This window comes from Tenrec ecaudatus, chromosome X (genome assembly GCF_050624435.1).
Source record: "Tenrec ecaudatus isolate mTenEca1 chromosome X, mTenEca1.hap1, whole genome shotgun sequence".
In the NCBI taxonomy this organism is placed as follows: Eukaryota; Metazoa; Chordata; class Mammalia; order Afrosoricida; family Tenrecidae; genus Tenrec; species Tenrec ecaudatus.
The window spans coordinates 110709355-110732456 of NC_134548.1; the positions used below are offsets into that span (position 1 = coordinate 110709355).

General features: G+C 39.3%; 1 pseudogene; it reads left to right on the top strand.

The window, feature by feature from the left end:
* Positions 1–216: 216 nt before the first annotated feature.
* Positions 217–22717, top strand: LOC142433633 (heterogeneous nuclear ribonucleoprotein A1-like; annotated as a pseudogene).
* Positions 22718–23102: the final 385 nt, after the last annotated feature.

Sequence of the window (23102 nt, forward strand, 5' to 3'; positions counted from 1 at the left end):
CCTTTTCACAAGTGTTCTAAATTCTATGCCATTGACTAAATTAATGATGTTATCAATAGAATTGCCTTATATGTTGGGGAATTGATTGATAATATTCTCTAACACAAAATGACAATAATGTCTCTCAGGTGATATACATAAGCCATAGAAATATGAATGGATTTGGGGCTTGCCCTCAATTCTAGCCCTTATTGAAGAACAAATAGTTCTTATGACATGGCCCTGCTTAATACTCGTCTTCGTGAAGAGAGAACTGAAGATATGGGTGCTTTGGAAAAGTATAGTAAAGAAACTAGATGGTGCCTAGTAATCCATAGAAATAGAGTCTGGAGTCTTGAAGGTTTATGTTCAAGCAAGCAACCATCTAAGCAAGGCATCAACTAAGTCCACATGAAAGAATCCCACCAGCCTGTGTAATAGAACTGAGAATAGTAAAGTCCAAAGATCACTCAAACTCACAGCCATTGAGTCGGTGCTGATTCATAGTACGCCATTCTTGGTTGCTAAGACTATAACTGTTCATTAGAGTAGAAAGTCCAGACTTTCTCCCCAGGAGCCCCTGGTGGTTTCAAACTAAATACCAGGAAAGATCCAAGGGGATGTCAGAAGAGACTTGAAAACTTACTCTTAATCACAGAGTAACTAAGGCAAATGATGAAGTTCAAGAGCTGAGCAGAAAATTTCAAAGGGCAGTTCAAGAATATAAAGTAAAATATTATAATGAAATTTTCAAAAATCTAAAGTTAGAAGACAAAAGAGGAAGAACATGTTCAGCATATCTTAAACTGAAATAACTCAAGGAAAATTTCAAGCCTTGAGTTGAAATATTGAAAGATTCTATAAGTAAAATATTGAATGATGCAGGAATTAACAAAAGAAGATGATAAGAATAGATAGAGAATACTCTACCAAAAATAATTGCTTGTCATTCAACCATTTCAGGAGGTAGCATATGAGCAAGAACTCATGATATTGAGAAAGAAGTTCAAGCAGCACTAAAAGTTTCTAGGACTCGACGAATTACCAATTAAAATGTTTGAATGAGCTAGGTGGGATAAACAATCTGGAGGAGAAAACAATGGTACCTACAGTTCCAGGAGGGCATGGGAGAGGGCGAGGTTGGGGAAAGGAAGTGGTGTTAACCAACCCAGGGACAAGGGAAAAACAAGTGATCCAAAATTAGTGGCAAGGAGGGTGTAAGAGGCCTGGGAGAGCTTGATCAAGGACAATGTAACTGTGAGGAATTACTAAAACCCAAATGAAGTCTGAGCATGATAATGTGACAAGAGGAAAGCAAAAGGAAATAGAGGAAAGAAATAGGAGGCAAATGGCACTTATAGAAGTCTAAATACATGCATGTACACATGTAAATATATTTATATATGACATGGGGAAATAGATCTAAGCGCATATATATGTAGGTTTAGTATTAAGGGAGCAGATGGACATTGGACGTCCACTCAAGCACTTCCCTCAATGCAAGAATACTTTGTTCAATTAAACTGCCATTCCATCATGCTTACCTTCCTGACACAATAGCTGAGGATAAAGTGGGTGCATAGGCAAATGTGGTGAAGAAAGCTGATGGTGCCTGGCTATTAAAAGATATAGCGTCTGGGGACTTACAGGCTTGGAGATAAATAAGTGGTCATCTAGCTGAGAAACAACAAAGCCCACATGGAAGAAGCACACCAGTCTGGGTGATCACAAGGTGTCGACGGTATCAGGTATCGGGCATCAAAAAACAAAAAAAATCGTATCATTGTGAATAAGGGGGGGTGCAGTTTGGAGACCCAAAACCCATCTCTGGTCAATTGGACATTGCCTTACAGAAGGGTCCCAGGGAGGAAATGAGCCAATCAGGATGCAGTGTAGCAACGATGAAACATATAACTTTCTTCTAGTCCTTAAATGCTTCCTACCCCCAACATCATGATCTCAATTCTTCCTTACAAATTCAGCTAGACCACAGGATGTACACTGATACAGATGGGAACTGGAAACACAGATGAACCCAGTGGTGAGACCAGTGGTGAGAGTGTCGATATGGGGAGGGTGGAGGGAAGATGGGGTAGAGAAGGGAAACGGATTACAAGGATCTACATACAACCTCCTCCCTGGGGGACGGACAACAGAAACGTGGGGGAAGGGAGACATCAGACAGTGTAAGACATGAGAAAATAATAATAATTAATAAATTATCAAGGTTTCATTGGGGGGGTGAGGAAGGAGGGGGAAAATGAGGAGATGATACCCAGGGCTCAAGTAGAAAACAAATGTTTTGAGAATGATCATGGCAACAAATGTACAAATGTGCTTGATACAATGGATGGATGTATGGATTGTGATAAGAGTTGTAAAAACCCCCATTGAAATGATTTTTTAAAAGAGAACTTACATTCCCAAGGACTCAAGTAGATAGTAAATGTTTAGAAAATGATGGTGGCAACATATGTACAAATATGCTTAACACAAGTGATATATGGAATATTATGAGAATTGTAAGAGTATCCGATAATATGATGTAAAATATGCTCCAACAAGCTGATGAAGTACTAGAATTATTTATTCTTCTATGCTAACTACATTGCCAATTTTTCAGAAAAGGTCCATATTTGTACTCATTCCAAAGAAAGGTGACTCAACAAAATGCTCAAATTGTATACAGAACAATATCACTGATATCACATGCAAATAAAATGTTTCTGAAATCATCCAACAGTGGTTGCAGCTGTACATTGACAGTGAGCTGTTAGAAGTTCAGGTCAGACTCAGAAGAGGATGTGGGACAAGGAGCATCATTGCTGATGTCAGATGGATCTAGGCTGTAAGCACAGACTAACAGAAAGATGTTTACGTGTGTTTTATTGACTATGTCAAGGCATTTGACTGTGTGAATTATAACAAGCTATAGATAACTGTGAGAACAATGGGAATTCCCGAGCACTTCCTTGTGCTCCTATAGAACTTGTATATAAATCAAAGGGAATTGTGTGAACAGAATAAGGGAATGCTGCACAATTTAGAATCAGGAAAGGTGTGTTAGCATTGTATTTTCTTATCATAGTTATTCAATCTATGCTGAGCAAATAATCAGAGAAGCTGGATAATATGAAGAAGAATGTGGTTTTAGGATTGGAGGAAGGCTTATTTACAACCTGCGGTATACAGATGTCACAACCTTGCTTGCTGAAAGTGAGGAGGACATGAAGCACTTGCTGATGAAGACCAAGGACTGCAGTCCTCAATATGGATTACAACTCCATGTAATGAAGAACAAAATCCTCACAACTGGACCAGTACATCATCTTGTGATAAATAGATAAAATTTTGAACTTGTTAGAGATTTTGTCTTGCTTGGATCCACAATCAGTGCTCAGCGAAACAGCAGTCAAGAGATCTAAAAATGGTTTGCATCGGATAAATCTGTGGCACAAGACCTCTTTAGAGCATTGAAAAGCAAGGATGCTATTTTGAGGACTAAAGTGCACCTGTCTCAAGCCATGGAATTTTTAAGTGCCTTATATGCATGTGAAAGTTGTAATGGATGCATTTGAAATGTGGTCCTGGAGACGAATACTGAAAGTATCATGGACTGCTAAAAGGACAAACAAATCTGTTTTGAAAGAAGTATGGCCAGAGTGCTCCTTACAGGCAAGAATGGTGAGACTTCATTTTCAATTCCTGGAGAAGAATATTATGCTTAGTAAAAGAAAGGGGCAGCGAGAGTCTGGAAGGTTTAAAGGAGATGGAGTGACACAGTGGCTTCAATAGTGCGTTCTAGAATTATGAGCATGGCGATGGACCTGCATGACACCTAACAACAACAACAACAACAAATCCAAAAGATCGTGGCAAGGACAGAACAGGGGCCTCTGCCCTAACTGCTAAAGGATCCTGTGAAACAAGTTATGAACAAAGGACTTTGTGAGAATTGGCTTAGAAAACACCTTAACCTTGAAGTCAGCCTAAGTGAAAATTCTGAAGCATGACTACTCAGAGATAATCCCTGAAGCATTCTGAGACATCTTAACGCAGGACCACAATTTGAAATAATCCTGAAACATCCTAAGGTACCCTGGTGCAAGACCATACTTAGAGATCATGAGACATGCTGACCCAGATAAAATTGATGTATGAGAAGCAAGGATGAGCTGAGAAGTTAGACAGTTACTTGACCAACTGCATGGGGGCAGCCCCCTCTCATTTGAATGTGCCATGTAAATACAAAAAGATGTCCCCTAGACATCTTTTAAGGGGTACAGGACCCACTTGGATCCCAGAGTGAAATATGTCTTATCTGCTCATTTCTTTTGAAATGACTCTATGCTTTATAAACACTGTGGCTTACCTCTCCGCTGATGTGTGCATGACTGAGGCTTATCTCTGGATACTAACAAGCCACATGGGTTTGGAGCTTGCTAGTTCACCCGTGGGTGACAGCCTAGGAAAGAACTTCACAAAGGGAATGGTATCAGAGCTTAAATTGTGAACACCTGGTTTGCAGAAGTTTATGGATGATAGTGGAACCCAAAATCCATTTGCAGGGTCCACACATGGATTAAAACTCAGGTGAATTCCCTCTGATCATAGTTGAGGGATGTGAATAGCCTTATTATCAGACAGAAAACATTGTAAGTGAATTGTGGCATATTTAATTTGGTCAAATTGTAATATCTTACCATTTGATCTTCCTTTTGACCCATTTAAAAGTTGTTTCAGTAAATATTTAAAAAAAGAAAAGATTAGGGGAAATTACAAGGATCGAGACTCCAGTAAATGCACCACGACCATAGATCAGGGATGTGGGTAGCCTTGCTATCATGCAGCGTGCACTGGAAAGTGAATTATTCAGATGCAGTTAGGTTAAAATTTAACACCTAGTCATTTCATCTCCCCTTTGATGCATTTCAAATTTCTTCTAGTTTTTAATATTTTTTCATTTCTATTGGGCATTTTCTCTGCTTTACTTGGTTATTATTGTTAGTTTTTTCTTGGATGTTTTTCTGTATACAGAATACAGACTAGGTAAGTCTATAAAGAGTAACTGGATTAGTGGTTCTTGGGGATATGGCAAGCGAAGTTGGGAGGAAATGGGGAGCTAATAACAAGAAAGAATAAAATGTTCTAAAATTGATTTTGATAATGAGTGTACAGCTCTTCTTGATAGGATTGAGCTATTGAATTTTATGATAATGTAAACTATATGCCCACAAAACTGTTTAGAAAAATTTAATTCCTCATTTTTTATACACTAGGTTAATTTGGAGAAGGATGTGTCTTTCAGTGCTCAGGGTTTTGCAAAGGAAGAAGGGATGAAAATCTTGGATTGTTTGAAGACCCTGTGCAGACACTTCAGTAGAGAATAACTTAGGTTGGTCAGTTATTGTGGTAGCTAAATAATCTGGTGTCAATTTGGGACTTGAGAGGTCTAAGAGTAAAGGGGTGGAGTCTAGTCTGTCAATAGGGTCATAGCCAATGAAACCTTTGTGTGGGTATGGCCTTCTCCTGAAAACTCTGGGAAATCCTGTATTTACTCCTTGGAGGCGGAAGACACCTCTCTTTCTGCTCACTCCCTGGGAGACACTGCAGCTGACAAGACACATGGAACCAAGCTAGTGCCCTGAGCTGGAGTAGCCACGTGGGCCTATCTTGATGCAACCAGACCTCTGAAGCCAGAGAAGCCACAAAGAGAACCCTGCCAGTGCTGAGATGCTTACCACGCCACTGGATCCAAAGACTTTCTACCCACTGGCTTGTGATAATCCTGCACTCAGCATCAGTGCATGTGTTTTGTGAGTCTAAAAAGGACTTTATAGATTGATATCGGACATATGGGCTAATATAGGACTTATGAACTTGATCTGGGCTGGGCTGGGATGTTTTCTCAATATTCAACTACTCTTGTGTATAAACCTTTTTCTTATATACATATGAGTTTCTATGGATTTGTTTCTCTGGTCTACCCAGATCAACACACTTAATCTTCTCCTGTAACCATTTTTCAGAGAGGAAAGCACCACTGTGGAATGATATGAAGGAGTGAGGGAATGAGCACAGTGCTGTCCACATGGCTGTGGACTCCTGGAGCAGTCACAATGCCGTCATTAAAGAATTCTGCCCTGTAGGAACACAATAGACTGCACCGAGTTTTAGTCTTCTTTACTAAATGTCCATTGGTCCATGGAGGGATGAAAAAAATCACGGATCTGTGAGACTCTATTGTATTAATATTACTTACCTTTACTGAATGTCTGCCCTTTTACTTCTGTAATTGCATATTTTGTCTGTCTTAATTCTTTTATGAAGAACCCTGGTAGTATGGTGGTTATGCATTGGGTTGCTAACCACAAAGTCAGCAGTTCAAATGCACCAGCCACTGCATGGGAGAAAAACTTAGCTTTCTACTCCAATAAAGAGAGGTAAAATCTTGAACTCCCACAGGGGAAGCTCTACTCTGTCCTAGAGGGTCACCATCTGTCAAAATTAACTCGAAGGCAGTGAGTAGTAAATATTAGCAGTAATTGTCATGTGTGCTTCTTGATCTGACCTACTTTCTACAGTTAAAGGAACTGAGGGTTCAATTGGTTAGGCACCTTGATACACAGAATCCTTTTCCTTCAAAATAGATTATGCCCTTTGGTGTTTCAAACGAAGCCATCATGTTCCATGAATGCTGAAAATTCTTCAAGGAATTCTGGAAGTATGGGTAAATTAATGTATGTGTTCACACATATATTCTCTCTGTATGTATCGCTCTATCACACCCACCCAACCATCCACCCAGACCCACACACACACAGGCTGATATTTAGTCAGGATTCTGTGCTGGTATAATTATCCTGACTAGTCACTATTTCCTTTATTATTAATCACCTTAGATTAAAATAATATTTGTGGATGTATATATATCACCTTTACATACATATATATGCACATGTACATGTATACATACAGACACAAAACTAGTTAATATTTTTTTATTTTTGTGGTAATTATTAAGAAGAAACGCAAACAGGTACACTTTTTACGTATAGAGATCTTCACTAAGTTTACACACAGAAGCTTGATTTGTGGGGATGTCTGAGAAAAATTATAAAAGATCATTTGTAACTGTATTTCATTAGTTTAAATTATACTAATCAACTGTTTGCCTGTCAATTAATTAATTTTTACTCCTACTTTGGAAGATAGGAGCTTGGTGGCATAATGGCTATGTGGTGGGTTGCTAACCACAAGGTCGACGATTTGAAATCACCAGTCAGCTTTGATAAAGACAGGGCTTTTTACTCCCATAAAGAGTTGCAGACTCAGAAACTCACAGGGACAGTTCTACCATGTCCTATAGGATCTCTATAAGTCATAATTGATTCAGAAATGAGTTTGTTTTTTGGCGACAGTAATGGCATTTTAAATCATGTGCACACAAAATACATAATACATAACCCCTTCCTCATAACGTCAAGACGTAAGAAATAGTTATAATTAAAACAAATTTCTATTCCTGACAAATATTTAAATTTAGTTTAGTTTGGAAAAGGTTAAGTGATTTAAATTATGTTATCCTTTCTCAGTTTATTCAAGTGACAGCTATGTCAAGGAAGGTAAATGCTTTTCTGCTGTATCCCATTAATGTTTCTGAGGCATGCAAAAGGTAGGTTTTGTTTCCTTCCTCAGACATCCCCCTTCTTTCATTCTTTAAAACAAGTTTCCCAACTTAGGCACTTTGTTAGCTCAGAGACCCTGTGTACCTCTCATTCCTTAGCTTCATTGGTGTAGAGAACTAATCTTCCTTCCTTGGGGAAATGTGCTACTCATGGGGTTCTTGAAATGTGCTACCTTAACCCAGGGCTTCATACGCAAGGTATCACCTCAGGATCACTTGTGCACACTTCCAAACCATTATTGGAAATCTTTTATGTTTTAGGAAAATTCTTCATTGTGAAGCTAATTTACAATCCTGATATTTGGAAGCATTACTAATGCCTTTTAAAATCCATTTTATTATTACTCTAGGTTGTTGTTAAGTGCCATCATATCAGTTCCAGCTCATAGTGACCCTATGCACAACAGAACAAAATACTGCCTGGCACTGCGCCATCCTCATAATTATTATGTTTGAGCCCATTCTTTCAGCCATATTTCCTTGAAGGTCTTCCTCTTTTTTCACCATCCTTCTATATTACCAACCACAATGTCCTTCTCCAGGGACTGAGCTCTTCTGATAACCTAGCCAAAAGACGTGAGACAAAGTCACACTATCCTCGCTTCTAAGAAACATTCTAGCCATACTTCTTCCCAGACTTGTTTGTTTATAATGCTCATGATCCATGGTACTTTCTTTTGTTTTACTGTTTTCCATTTTTAAATCATTTTATTGGCGTATCATACAACTCTTATCACAATCCATACATACATCGATTGTATAAAGCACACTTATACATTCGTTGTTCTCATAATTCTCAAAATATTTGCTCTCCACTTAAGCCCCTGGCATCAGCTCCTCATTTCCCCCCTCCCTCCCCTCTCCTCACTCCCTCATGAACTCTTGATAATTTATAAATCATTATTTTATCATATCTTACACTGTCCGACATCTCCCTTCACCCACTTTTCTGTTGTCTGTCCCCAAGGGAGGATGTTATATGTAGATATGTGTAATCAGTTCCCTCTTTCCACCTCACACTCCCTCCACCCTCCCAGGATTGCCACTCTCTCCACTGGTCCTGAAGGGATCATCTGTCCTGGATTCTCTGTTTCCAGTTCCTATCTGTACCAGTGTACATCCTCTAGTCTAGTCAGATTTGTAAGGTAGAATTTGGATCATGATATTGGGGGGGGGGTTTAGGAATTAGAGGAAAATTGTATGTTTCATCGTTGCTACATCGCAGCCTGACTGGCTCATCTCTTCCCCACGACCCTTCTGTAAGGGGATGTCCAGTTGCCTGCAGATGATCTTTGGGTCCCCACCCTGCACTCCTCCTCATTCACAATGATATGATTTTTTTGGTTTTTTTATTGATGCCTGATATCTGATCCCTTCAACACCTCGTGATCACATAGGCTGGTATGTTTCTTCCATGTGGGCTTTGTTGCTTCTAAACTAGATGGCCGCTTGTTTAACTTCAAGTCTTTAAGATCCAAGATGCTATATCTTTTGATAGCTGGGAACCACCAGCTTTCTTCACCACATTTGCTTATGCACCTGCTTTGTCTTTAGCGATTCTATCAGGAAGGTGAGCATCAGGTCCATGGTACTTTCAATATCCTTCACTAGCACTATCATTAAAATATATCAATTATTCTAAGTACTGTCCAACTTTAACATGCATAAGAGGCCATTGGAAATAGCACAACTTGAATCAGTTGCACCCTAAACCTCAAAGTGACATCTTAGCTTTTCAACATTTGAAAGAGGTCTTGGGCAGCAGATTTGCACACTGCTTTCCAATCTGTTTCTTCTATAAGCATTGCCTGCATATCCTAGGAAGATGAAATCCTTGACTACTACAATCTTTTCTCCATTTAGCATTTAGGACCAATATTACCTATTGGTCCACTTATGGGAAGTTTTGTTTTCTTTGCATTGAGTTGCAATTCTTGCTGTAGGCTGCAGTTCTTTATCTTCATCAGCTAGTCCTTCAAGTCCTCCTTGATTTCAGCAAGCCAGTTTGTGCCATCTGCATACCTCAGATCATCAATAAGGCTTCCTTAAATAACAATGGCATGTTTTTCTTCATATAGTCCAGCTGCTCAGATAATTTGCTCAACATACAGATTGAATATGTATGGTTAAAGAGTACACACATCTTTCCTGATTTTAAACCATGCATTATTCCCTTGTTTTACTTGCATGCTTGCTCCTTGGTCCTTGTACAGGTTCCGCAAGAGCAAAAATAAAGGTTCTGGATTTCCCATTCTTCTCCAGGTAATCCATAGTTTGTTATGGTCCACCCAGTCAGATTCCTTTGCATGGTCAACAAAACACATGTAAACATATTTCTGTCATTCTCTGCTTGGAGCCAAGACACTAGTGATGTCAGCAATGATATCCCTTGTTCCACATCTTCTTCTGAATGGACTTGACTTTCTGGAAGCTCCCTATCAATGTACTGCTACAAACACTGATGAATAATCTTCAGCAAAATTTAAATGATAATGTTGGATATATCCTAATTCTATGGAATCACCTTTCTTTGGAATGGGTACAAATGTGACTCTCTTTCTGTGGTTTGGCCAAGTAGCTCTCTTCCAAAACCCTTGGCATAGATGAGTGAGTGCTTCCAATGCTTCGCCAGCTTGCTAAAACATTTCCATTTGTATTCTGTCAATTCCTGGAGCCTTCTGTGCAGTTTGACCTTCTAACACAATTGTATCTTGAAAATTTACTATCTCTTGAAATGGCTTAGTGTCAACCAGTTCTTTTTTGTCACAGGACTCTGAGTATTCTTTCCATTTTCCATCTGTTTATTCCTTTAGTATTATTCTAAAAGATTGTCTACTAAGCATATCTAATAGTAACAAAATAAGAACAATATTAAGAAACAGGCACATAGATTGCTTCTCTGTAGTTGGTTATTTAGGAAATATAAGCCATGACTTGGGAAACCCTAAATTAATTGTTTAATGGAGATCTATTTAGTTCTTAGTTCTTCTTTGAAATTAGTAAGCAACTTTTAACCATTCTACTATCAGGGTTCTGCATAAGTGTAGGAAGCATCCGCCTGATCAAGGTGTTTACTGACAGATGGCTAATTCCTGGTGCCTCTGTGTCTCTGCAGACAAAAGCTTTGCAAAATGACTGTTGTTTGTGACTTTGCTGCTAAAAGCATTGAGGGATAACTCAGTTATTTACGATCTCTTTGAGGCTCTCTTTAATCTTGCATATCCGTGATTGTCTTTGAACCTAGTGCTTTTATTATTAAAAGGTTAAGAAACTGTGACTAGTTAAGTAACATTTGCATAGATAAGAGTTTAGGAATGTTTAAGTTCTTTGATGTTTGTCTTGTAACCAATTCCCTTGAGTAAAAAAAATATAAAAGCCAAGCTTCAGTCCTCCCGATCCCATACTTTGTATATATCTCTTTATTTTCCTTTCATCCGCACGCCTCATTTCGGACCCAGCTTGATGCGGGATAGCTGGTCTAATCCCCGCAGATAAGTGTTTGTTTTTTCTCTTTGATTCCTATGAAATATTCCTGGAGTGATTGAGGTGCCTTTATCTGAACCCTGCAGGCCACATCTGAGGATTTGTGCTAAAGAATAGGGGCTGATCAGTCCAGAAAATACTCATCTTGGAGGCCAATATTAACAAGGCTTAGAAGGCATAACAGCTATTATGCAATAGTATCCAATAAAAACATAGAACTCTAAGTCTCTGCTTCTTGGTAGGTAAAGGTACAAGCGCAGTGAACTATTTAATATGATTCTTTTAATAATAATCTTTGTTATACTTCCACCAAACACTTTTTCATGATGGGCCTTGGTAAGAGAAAGTGGTGAAAGCTACGAATATTGTTAGGATTCAGTTGTGAGTGATTGTAAAAAAAGGGGTTATGTGTGCATGACATCCTGAGGGGTATAAAATGAGCCATCTATGATATGGGAAGGGAGTATCACACTAGCAGCAAAAGAGAACCAGGGGTGCGTGTGGTCTTCAAATCTCAAGGTATCTGCACACTGAACCTCCTTAATCCTGTATACACCTGTGACTACAGCAGAGTGACAGAAGAATGGCTACAGCAGAAATAAGATTCAGAGCATGAGACTGAGCAATGTAATTTCCAGCACAGAGTGCAAGTAAAGCTGAGCTCCTCTGGACAGGAAGCTGACTTTTGAAATGGAGTGCCTCCAGACACTTAATTGGAGGCACTAGGTTTATTGACCCATGGAGTCAGAGCTTAGTGCCTTTGGACTAAGGCTTTTGGAAAATTACCTTTTGGGCACTTATTGTTAGCCCTAACAGAGCTTTGTAGCATTTTGAACAAGCAGGGTAGATGCTAAAGAGTCATATGGCTAAGTTCCCAAAGACCAGAAATAGACCTGTTATGGGTACAGAAGAAGATGTCTTGTTCAAATAATTACCTCTTGAATATTTATAAACTATTAACTTCCTTAATAAAACCCATAATTGTGAGTATTGTCTGAGTTCTGTGTGATCATTGGATTGATTTATTGAACTCAGTCAAGAAGTAGATAGTTCTGTGAGAAGGACACTTGGTGTCACAATTAGTAGGAAGTTTGGAAGGCGGACCATGTCTAGCTTCAATTTCATAGAAACCAGCCTTCATCAGCCAATGTTAATAGTAGGGATTTTTTCTCTCCACTTGTGAAGCCAGAGAAGGTCAGTTACCGGCTCATGTCACTTCCTTTTACACAGCATGATGTGCCTTCTTTAGGATATGGAAACCACATTAAACCCTCACCTTCAGACCTCACCCGTATATTTCTTTCTTATGATGATCCTAATTTGTTTCCTTTGCTATAATAAACCTATAATTGTAACTAAAATGCACTCTTAATAGAGTCTGTAAGTCATTCTCACAGATTAGCACACCCAAAGGAGAAGGGGGAGTAAAAGGGAAGGTGCTCAGGGGAGTTGTCACATGAGCTTGTGGCTGGCATCTTGAAAGAGCAGTGAGAAAAGCCCAAATCTATGGCTGGTAGTTCAGAACTCTGGGATGTTGTATGGATGAGATTTTCCCAGATCGATAGAGTCTTAGTGAAAAGATGAGAAAATCCTATTCATTTCAGACATGATAGCTAAGTGGTATAATGGCAATGTGAAAACTCTTCACAATATGGGGGGTCAGATTCATGCTGATTTGTATTCATCATGCACTCATTCACTGTCACCATATCAATGCCTACTCATAACCACCCTATAGACAGTGTAGAAAGTCCCTGGTGGATTTGTGAGTCTGTAACTCTTTCCAGTAGTACAAAGCCTCCTTGTTCTCCTCAAGAGTCCTTGGTGGTTTTGAACTGCTTACCTTGCAGGTAGCAGCCCAACACATAATCACTGCACCATGAGAGTTCCTGGGTTCTTATCCAGGAAGAAGGCTGATCATAGTTGTTGACTCAGTAAAAATGGCACAGATATAATTTTAAGGTAAAAAATATTTCTCTCACTTAGAAATGTAAACAATATAAATAAGAAAGGAGGAGTCGTGAGTAACTTCTCACTTAGCAATAATCACTATATTACTATTCTCTATGAAGCCATAGTGTGAAAGGACAAGCCCAGGTTTAGAGATGTAGAAGATATTAGAGATAGATTTGAACCAATGAGATGTAGTCAGTTTCTTAATATTGCCCCTTGTGTTAGTCTGGGTAAATGAGGGAAACAAATCCACAGAAACTCATAGGTATGTAAGAGAAAGTTGCATATAAAGGGTAAGTGAACATTAAGAAAACATCCCAACCCAGTGCTATCCAAGCCCATATGTCCGACACCAGTCTACAAAGTCCTCCTCTCTCTCTCACAAAACAGATGCAATGATGCCGACTGTGCAAGGAAAGCCGAATGAGTGTATGTGTAAACATCTCAGTGCTGGCAGGGGTCTCCACACGGCTTCTCCAGCACCCAGGGCTGCATCAGGGTAGGTCCATGTAGTTTCTCCTCAGGGGTGTGTTGCAGGAAGTGAGCCTTGCTTCATCCTGGTCCAACCATCACAAAGCAAGAGACGGGAGAATTTGAAAGGCGAGGTTCACTGAGCCATTTATCTCTCTGCCCTTCAGCTAATCCCACGTGTGTTCATCAGACAGGATGGCACAATAAATCTTAACTATCTCACCCCTCTAGACACAGTGCCTTTTGTGATGCAGGGGAAATTCTAGCCTCTAAGTCAACTGACTGAAAGAAATCTATATTTATGCCTATTCCAAAGAAAAACAACCGAACAGAATGCTCAAACTAGAATAATATCATTGATATTACATGCCAGTAAAAATTTCCTGAAATCGTCCAGCAATGGTTGCACCTCTACATTTACAGGGAGCTTCCAGAGATTCAGACTGGATTCAGAAGAGGATGTGGAATGAGGGATATCATTACTGATGTCAGATGGATCTTGGTTTAAAGCAGAGACTACTAGGAACATGTTTACGTATGTTTTATTGACTATGCCAAGTCATTCAACTCTGTGGATCCTAACAAACTATAGACAGTCTTGAGATGAATGAGAATCCCCAAACACTTCCTGGTGCTCCTGCAGAACTTGTCCTGAAGTTGTGTGAAATGTACGAGGGCACATGGCATGGGTTAAAATCAGGGAAGATGTGTGTCAGGGTTGTATCCTCTCACCATACTTATTCAGACTGTATGCTGAGTAAATCATCAAAGAAGGTGGACTATATGAAGAAAAACATGGCACTGATATTTAAGTTAGGTTTATTGACAAACTGCAATATGCAGATGACAAAACCTTGTTTGTGAAATGAGAAGGGCTTGAAGCACTTGCTCATGAAGATCAAGGATTTCAGCCTTCAATATGGATTACAACTCAATGTAAAGAAAAATAAAAGTCCTCACAACTGGACCAGTAAGTAACATCATGCTAAATGGAGAAAAGACTGGAATCCGCAATAATTTCATTTTGCTTGGATCCTCAATCAATGCTCATGGAAGCACCAGTCAGTAGATCAAAAGATCAGTTGCATTAGGCCAATTTGCTGCGCAAGACCTCTTTAGAGTATTGAAAATCAATGATATTACTTTGAGCACTAAATTGAACCTGACCCAAGACATAGTATTTTCAGTTGCTTCATATGCTTGTAAAAGTTAAACATTGAATAAGTAAGAATAAAGAATAATGAATGTATTTGAATTGTGGTGTAGGTGAATAATGTTAAACTACTATGGACTGCTAAAAGGACGAACAAATCTGTATTGAAATAAATATGGGAAGAGTGCTTCTTAGAGGCAATGATGGTAAGACTTTATCTTCTATATTTGGACATATTGTCAGGAGAGATCATTTCCTGGGGAAGGACACCATGCTTGGTAAAGGGGAGAGGCAGTGAAAAAGAGGAAGATGGATTGGCAGTGTGGCTGCAACTATGAGCTTAGGCATAAGAGCAATTGTGAGGATGACACAGGACCATGCAATGTTTCGGTTTGTTGTGCATAAGGTTGCTATGGGTCAGAACTGATTCAATGGCACTTAGTGACAACAACAAGTAAAACATGTACATGCAAAAGCTGGATAATAAGGAAGACTAAAGAAGAACTGATGCATTTTTAATTACTGTGCTGGTGAGGGATATTGAATGTACTTTGGATTGTCAGAAGAACAAACAAATCTATCTTGGGTGACTTGGCAGCAGTATCACAATAAAGCTCCTTAGAAGCGAGAATGTCAATATTTCATCTAGCAAATACTATGAGGAGGGCACAGTCCTTGGAGAAGGACATTATGTTTGGTAAACTCATGCTTGGTCTGAGTAAAAGGAACACACTGAATGAGATGGCTGTAACAGTGAACTCAAACAGTAATTATTGTGAAGATGGTACAGTAATGGGAAGTGTTTCATTCTAACTTGATAGTCCCTAACAACAGCAAAACATATATTTTATGGGAAGAGTCTGAAATTTTCTTCCCAAAATTAGAAACAAGAAAAGGATGTCTGTTTTACTATTTCTGTTTACCAGAATTTGTAGCCAAGGGCAATCAGTAAAAATAAATACATAAAAGCATCCAGATTGGAAAGGTAATTTACCTTTAATAAAATTATAATTATTTGCAGACAACATACACACAATCTATCATTAATAGATCACTTCAGCAAAGTTAAGGGATTCAAGATAGAATAAAAAAGCAGTTTTACATCAGCAGCAAATAATCTGGAAAGAAAATTATGGAAACAAGTCAATCTAAAATAACTTCAAAAAATGAAATAGGCACAAACTTAACCAGGAGGTACAATGCTTGTACAACGAGCACTACAAAACTTTGTTGAAAGGAATTAAAGCTTCTTAAAATAATAAAATACTGTGTTATTGGATTGGAATATGTAACTTGTCACGGTTAAGATGACATTACTATACAAAGAGATCTAGAGATTCAATTCAATCTCTGTGAATATCTCAATGGTGACTTTTTGGAAAACCTCAAAATGGAAAAAAAACAATCCTCAAGTTTATGTGGAATTTCTTTTCTTTTTTAAAAATCATTTTATTTGGGACTCATACAGCTGTTATCACAATCCATACATCAATTGTATCAAGCACATTTGTAAATATGTTGCCATCATCATTTTTTAAAAACATTTTATTAGGGGCTCATACAACTGTTATCACAATCCATGCATATACATACATCAATTGTATAAAGCACATCTGTACATTCTTTGCCCTAATCATTTTCTTTCTTTCTTTTCTTTTTTTACATTTCATTAGGGGCTCATACAAATACAACTCTTATCTCAATCCACACATATACATACATCAATTGTATAAAGCACATCCGTACATTCTTTGCCCTAATCACTCTCAAAGCATTTGCTCTCCACTTAAGCCCTCTGCATCAGGTCCTCTTTTTTTTCCCCTCCCTCCCCGCTCCCCCCTCCCTCATGAGCCCTTGATAATCCACAGATTGTTATTTTGTCATATCTTTCCCTAACATTTTCTTTCTACTTGAGCCCTTGATATCAGAGCCTCTTTTGTTTCCCTTCCTCACCCACCCTCCTACCCTCTTGAAGCCTTGATAATTTATAAATTATTTTTATTTTCGTTTTTTACACTGTCCGCTGTCTCCCTTCACCTACATTTCTGTTGTTCGTCCCCTTGAAGCAGGGAGGAGGCCGTTGTACATGGATCATTGCGATCAGTTCTTCCATTCTCCCCACTGTCCCCCTACCCTCATGGTTATCGCTACTCTCATTATTGGTTCTGACGGGTTTATCTGTCCTGGATTCCGTGTGTTGAGAGCTCTTCTCTGTACCAGTGTACAAGCTCTGGTCTAATCAGATTTTTAAGGTATAACTGGGGTCATGATAGTAGGGGGGGCACGGGAAGGAAGCATTAAAGAACTAGAGGAATGTTCATTCATGTATAATTTCAAGGGACCAAAAATATCTAAAAGAATATTAAAAACAAAAAAAGTTACAAGTCTCACATTCCCTAATTCCTAATAGTATTATAAATTTACAGCAATCAAAATGGTGTGTTACACGTCATGGCACAGAGAATTTTTTTAAAACAATTTATTAGGGGCTCATACAACTCTTATCCCAGTTCATACATATACATACGTCAATTGTATAAAGCACATCCATACATCCCCTGCCCCAATCATTCTCAAAGCATTTGCTCTCCACGTAAGCCCTTTGCATCAGGTCCTCTTTTTTTCCCTACTCCCTCCCCGCTCCCCCCTCCCTCATGTACCCTTGGTAATTTATACATCGTTATTTTGTCATATCTTGCCCTATCCGGAGTCTCCCTTCCGCCCCTTCTCTGCCGTCCCTCTCCCAGGGAAGAGGTCACATGTGGATCCTTGTAATCAGTTCCCCCTTTCCAACCCACTCACCCTCCACTCTGCCAGCATCGCCCCTCACACCCTTGGTCCTGAAGGAAGCATCCACCCTGGATTCCCGGCACAGAGAATTTTGGAGAAAATTATGCTAAGTGAAATTAGTCAATCACAAAAGGAGAAATATTGAATGAGAGCACTGTTAAAAAAGAAAAAAATTCAAGACAAAAATTTTCATACCAAAAGAAACAGACTTGGATGGTTACCAGGTTTAGCGGGTGAAAGGAAGGGAAACATAAATTATAGGCTAGAGAGTATACAGGTGTTAATTTGGGTGAAGGGGCAACCAAGCAGCAAGGGAAGCAAAGCAAAGAAGTCCCCAGGGAGTACCAAAAATAAATGTAGGGGCCCGGGTGTGGCATCCCATCAGACTCCAGAGGAAAAGACTCCTAAAGGTCAACAAACAGATCTGGAACTATTTATAGGCTTTTCTTTTCATGGTGTTGCTTTTATTTGTTGTTGTTGGTTTTGTTTGTTTGTTTTCTTTTATTGTTTTGTATTGTTCTATCTTGGTTTTGTGCTTATTATTGTCTCTGCATGTCTGTCTAGAGCAGTGGTTCTCAACTTTCCTAATGCTGTGAGCCTTTAATACAGTTCCTCATGTTGTGGTGATCACCAACCATAAAACTATTTTCATTGCTAATTCGTAACTGTAATTTTGCTACTGTTATGAATCAGGCGACCCCTGTGAAACGGTCATTTGACCCCCCAAAGGGGTCACAACCCATGGGTTGAGAAAGGCTGATCTAGATAAATAGGCAGGATAAACAATCCAGAGGAGAAAAACAATGGGACCTATGGTTGGGGAGGACACTGGGGAGGGGAAGGCAGGGATAAGGAAGGGGAGTGTCAACCAACCGCGGGACAAGGGAACAAGTGATCTAAAATTGATAGTGAAGAGGATTTGAGATGTCTGGTTAGGTAAGATCAGGAGTGTCAAACTGGCAGCCCCCAAGGTAGCTTTTTGAGGCCTGAGATGCTCTGAAATAAAGTGAAAATAGAAAAAATTGTTATGAAGAAAATAGCGCTTAGGGGAGATTGAGGCAATACCTTACACACAATATTCCCTCGTTAACCCTTTAACTACTGAAGACAAGTATACACGTGGCCCAGTGCCTATCCTGGGGGTCTGTGGATGTGTATAAATGCGCTGACTCAGTTCCGGCAGCGACGCATGGAAGTGATATGTCTCCCATGTTAAGTGTCACGTAATGTAAACAGATTCCAATAGCGAAAAGGTTAAAAAGAGCACCCTGGGTTGTGCTGTTATGAATCATACCTAGTGGCAGCACTAGTTAAACTTTAAGGGAAGTAATTACAATTGTGCATCGTGTTTGTCAGCTGTCCAACATTTTGTGTTTTTTATTAGTTAATTTGTTATATTTTCCGGTCACAACCTAAGAAGTAAGTGAAAACTAGTAGGAGGAAAGCACTGGCAAGTTTCGGGTAAAAAAGAATAATTTTAGTTTTATAAATACATTAAGTAAAATAAATGTGTAAATAAAAGCAATTATATAGTGTTTTGATTATCCTATCCATATTCCTGAATCCTCACTTCAAAATATAAAATTATTTTAAGCACTTTATTGGGGGCTATACATTTAATAAAATTCATAAATGTGATGTGGCCTTCATGACTCTTGCCTGTTACACTAAATGGCCCGCATTTGAATTGAGTTTGACACCCCCGGGTTAGATTAAGGGAATGTAGCCAAGACAAATTACTAAAATCTGAATGAAAGCCAAACAGGTTAGTGGGACAAGAGGGAAGTAAAAAGAAATAGAGAAAAAAACTAGAAGGCAAATGACATTTATATATGTCTGCATACAGGTATGTATACATGTAAATATATTTATCTATAATGATAGGGAAATAGATATATGTACAGATATTTATTTGTTAAGTATTAAGGTAGCAGACAGATAATGGACCTCTATTCAAATACTCCTTCAACACAAGATTACTTTGTTCTAATAACCTGGCATTCCATGTGCTCTGACACAATCATTGAGGACAAAATGGGTGCAGAAGAAAATGTGGTGAAGAAAGCTGGTGGTGCCCGGTTATCCAAAGATATAGCATCTGGGGTCTTAAAGGCTTGAAGATAAACAAGTGGCCATCTAGCTGAGAAGCAACAAAATCCACAAGGAAGAAGCACACCAGCCTGTGTGATCATGAGGTGTCGATGGGAATCAGTTATCAGGTATCAAAGACCCAGAACAAAAAATTTCAGTGTAAATGAGGAGGAGTGCAGAGTGGCTACCGAAAGCCCATCTGTAGACAATTGGACATTCTGTTACAGAAGGGTCACCAGGAAGAAATGAGCCAGTCAGTGTGCAGTATAACACTGATGAAACATATAACTTTCCTGTAACTCTTTTTTTATATGTATAGAATATGTCTACACATATAACACATTTATATATCTTTTTTAAAATCTTTTTATTGGGGCTCATAAGGCTCTTATCACAGTCTGTACATACATCAATTGAGCAAAGCACCCTTATACATTTGTTGCACTCGTCACTCTCATAATTCACCTTCCACTTGGGTTCCTGGAATCAGCTCGGTTTCCCTTTTTTCTCCCCCATCCCCTCCCTCCCCGATGCCACCCCTGGTCCCTTGATAGTTTATAAATAATTATTATATCTTATCTTACACTCCCTGGCGTCTCCCCTCACCCGCCTCCCCATTGCCCATCTCCCAGAGAGGAGGTTACACATAGATCTCCAAGATTGGTTCTCCCTTTCCACACGCCCTTAACTCTTTAATGCTTCCTCCTCCTCTCCTATCATGCCCTCAATTCTACCTTTCACATCTAGCTATACCAGAGTATGTACACGGGTACAGATAAGAGTTCACAACACAGGGAATCCAGGACAGATAAACCCCTCAGGACCAATAATGAGAATAGAAATATGAAGAGGGGCAGGGGAAGGCGGGAGGAGAAAGGGCAAACAGATCACAATGACCTACATATAATGCCCTCCCAGGGGGTGGACCACGAGGTGTTGAAGGGATCAGGTATCAGGCATCAAAGAACAAAAAATCGTATCATTGACAATGAGGGGGAGTGCAGATTGGGTACCCAAAGTCCACCTGTAGGTAATGGGACATCCCCTTACAGAAGGGTTGTGGTGAGGAGACAGCCAGTCAGGGTGCAGTGTAGCAACGATGAAACATACACCGTTCCTCTAATTCTTAAATGCTTCCTACCCGCCACTGTCATGATCCCAATTCTACCTTACAAATCTGGCTAGACCAGAGGAGGTACACTGGTACAAATAGGGACTGAAAACACAGATAATCCAGGACAGATAACCCCTTCAGGAAGAGTGGTTAATAGTGGCGATACTGGAGGGTGGAGGAAAGGTTGAGTAGAAAGGAGGGAATGATTATAAGGATCTACATATAACTTCCTCCCTGGGAGATGGACAAGAGAAAAGTGGGTGAAGGGAGGAGACGTCGGACAGTCTAAGACATGACAAAATAATAATAATTTATAAATTATCAAGGGCTCATGAGGGAGGCAGGAGATGGGAGGGAGGAGAATAAATGAAGAGCTGATACCAAGGGCTTAAGTAGAAAGCAAATGTTTTGAGAATGACGAGGGCAACAAATGTACAAATGTGCGTGACATTCAATGGATAATGTATGGATTGTGATAAGAGTTGTATGAGGCCCCAGTAAAATGATTTATAAAAATGGGTGAATGGAGACCTCAGTCAGTGTAAGACATGAAAAAATGATAAATTATTTAGGGTTCAAGAGAGAGGGAGGTTGGAGGTGAGAAAAATTGAGGAGGTGATACCAAGGGCTCAAGGAGAAAGAAAATGTTTTGAAAATGATGATGGCAACATATGTGCATATGTGCTTGACACGATGTATGTATGTATGGATTGTGATAAGAGCTGTGCAAACTCCCAATAAAATGATTTTTTAAATTGGTTTAAAGGGGAAGGCAGTATTGTACTAGAAGAGGAAGAGAAAAGAGGGTGGGGCAGGACAAATTACTGGGAAGTTTGATAAATAGTTTTAATTGTTGAATACAAAAATGATCTGAAACATACACCCCAAATAACTCACAACAAAAAGCAAGAACAGAAACATGGGATGTTGCTCATTTAAGGATAACATATACATCAAAGGAATAGAATCGAGATTTTAGAAGTCTCTGTGGTCAATTAATTTTGACAAGATTGTCAAGATGATTTAATCAATGGCAGAAAGAGTCTCTCAACGAACAGTGATAATATGACCAGATATCCACATGTAAAACAAGGAATTTGGACCCCTTCTTCTTATCATACACACAATTTGACTCAAAATGTATCAAAGACATAAATATAAGAGCTAAAACCATGAAATGCTCCGAAGGAAACAAAGGTACAAACTTATATGATTTGAATTAGGGACTGATTTCTTCAATATGAGAAGAAAAGTAAATGCAAAAAAAAAAAAAGGTCAGGAAAAGATGTTGTTCTTCATTAAGTGGGCTGTCTCGTGAGAAGACTCTCAAAGACCAGGTGTTCACATAACTGTGAAAAAAGACCTTTGTGGGTGGAATCAAAGAAGACATTGAAGAGCACCCACTATGAGATTATTTTGAGCAATATGAGAAAATTGAATTGAAACCATGACTGCTTGAGACAATGACAAGAAGAGGGACTTTGAATTTGTGACTTTTCATGACTAAGACTCTGTAGATAAGTCATTCATAAACACCACACTGTGAATGGCCACAGCTATGACATTAGGAAAGCCCTGTCGAAGCAAGAAATGCCCAATGCCTCTTCCAACCAAAGGAGATGATGCAGTTCTGGAAATGTCAGTGGTGACTGCGGAGGTGGTTTTGGAGGGAATGACAATTTTGGTCAGGGTAGAAACTTCAGTGGATGTGGCGGCTTTGGGGGCACCCGTGGTGGTGGTAGTGGATATGGCAGCAGTGGGAAAGGTAATAATGGGCTTGGTAATGATTGAAGGAATTTTGGAGGTGGTGGATGCTGTAGTGATTCTGGCAATTACAACAATCACTTCCAATTTTGGACTGATGAGGGAAAAAAACTTTGGAGGCAGAAGCTCTCCCCCTTGTGTTGATGGAAGTCAGTACTTTGTCAGATCACGAAAGCAAGGTGCCTATGGTTCAAGCAGTAGCAGTCGCTTTGGCAGTGACAGAAAATTTTAAAGGAAACAAAGCTTAGCAGGAGAGGAGAGCCAGAGAAATGATGGGGAGGCTACACGTTACAACAGATTTGTGAAATCAGCCAAGCAAGGTGGTGGCAGGGCCTAGCTGCTACAAAGAAGACATGTTTCAGACAATACTCATGTGTATGGACAAAAGAACTTGAGCACTGTGTTTGTGCCTAATTGTACAGCAGTTTATTTTAGTTTCTGTTTCATGGAAAGTGTAGAGCGTTCCAATAAAGGTATGTAATGTAGCTTTTTTTTCCCCCCTTTGGACTCATGCTAAATGTAATAGTCTGATCATGCTGCTGAATAAAAGTCTTTTCTTTTTAGCATGCTGGGTAAAGTTTGTCTACGCTAAGTCATCTTGATAAACTGCCCCAACG